Raw genomic sequence first — 1,256 nt, forward strand, 5'->3', positions numbered from 1 at the left:
ACTAGATCATATCGCAGGAATTAAAACAAATATTAAACATAAATATTTATTTAAAACATATTTTATTTTAATTCGGCAAGAATTACAATGTGACATCTTTAGATATACACAAAATTAGCAGTTTGGAGCATTATAAAATACACAGCACTTCTTACATTATATTATATAGGTAAACGCTAGAAAGTTATCAGCGTTATATATATAGAGAGAAATTTATTATTAAAAGTATTAATAATAAATCATTAGTCCCAACCAATCATTCTATGTATTATATTTTATTATTACGTATATTTGTACCGTTTGGGCTATATATATATTTTAACTAATTTGAGCTAACTTAGACTATTATCAGATAAAATTTCCTTAACCTTTAAGTATTGAGACTGCAAGTTACATAGACATATTTTTAGAAACCTTTCCTATTTATACGGACTGGGTTAAGAGTTTATTATATGAAAAACATTATAGTAAATCCTGTAACGTATAAATCTCTTGCTACGAGATGTTAAAAATAATTAAATACGTTGCTACCCCGAGAATTAAATCAAGATAATTTTTAACCAGTAAACTACTGGTTAAAGTTATACGAAAGACAATGACAGCAAACAGTATACATAATATCCTATATTTTAGAAGCTTAAACAAAAAAACATTGTTCATCTTAATTATTTATTAATAGAAAATATTATTATTAGCATAAATGGCCAGTGATTTTATTAAATAATGTCTCTTTTAGTCAATAATTGATATTAATTATTATTTATAACAAGTTATGTGACGTAATATTTTATTAATTTTACTTAAAATATTATAATTTATGGTTACATTGGTTTTTATTAAAATTAAATAAAATAATATACGAACAGGCGTAATTACAAAACATATTAGGATTATAAATATCGATACAATTGTTTATATATACTACCTTTAAAACTATGACAGGTGTTTTTATAAAAATGAATTATTCTTATCATGCTATAATTGTTTTTTAATATTAAAAATACGTTTAAATAATGCAGTTAAATACTAACTGAAAAATGAAGAGTTATCAAAATTAATTAAATTTCAATACTACAAATTTTTACAAATCAATTAAACACATTTTTATTTGAACAACGTAGACCGTTGTAGAAGGAAGCCTACGCACGCCTACGCCGTAGGGCGAGGCGTATCGCCGTAGCTCCAACCGCTGCGCTCGATGGTCCACCACAAGCGTATAAAACGGACCACTGAGGACCGTAGAAGCCATTCCGGTT

The sequence above is a fragment of the Battus philenor genome, unplaced genomic scaffold, assembly GCF_028537555.1.
Source record: "Battus philenor isolate CCGP_79_NKW_IND1 unplaced genomic scaffold, ilBatPhil1.0.hap1 SCAF_16, whole genome shotgun sequence".
In the NCBI taxonomy this organism is placed as follows: domain Eukaryota; kingdom Metazoa; phylum Arthropoda; class Insecta; order Lepidoptera; family Papilionidae; genus Battus; species Battus philenor.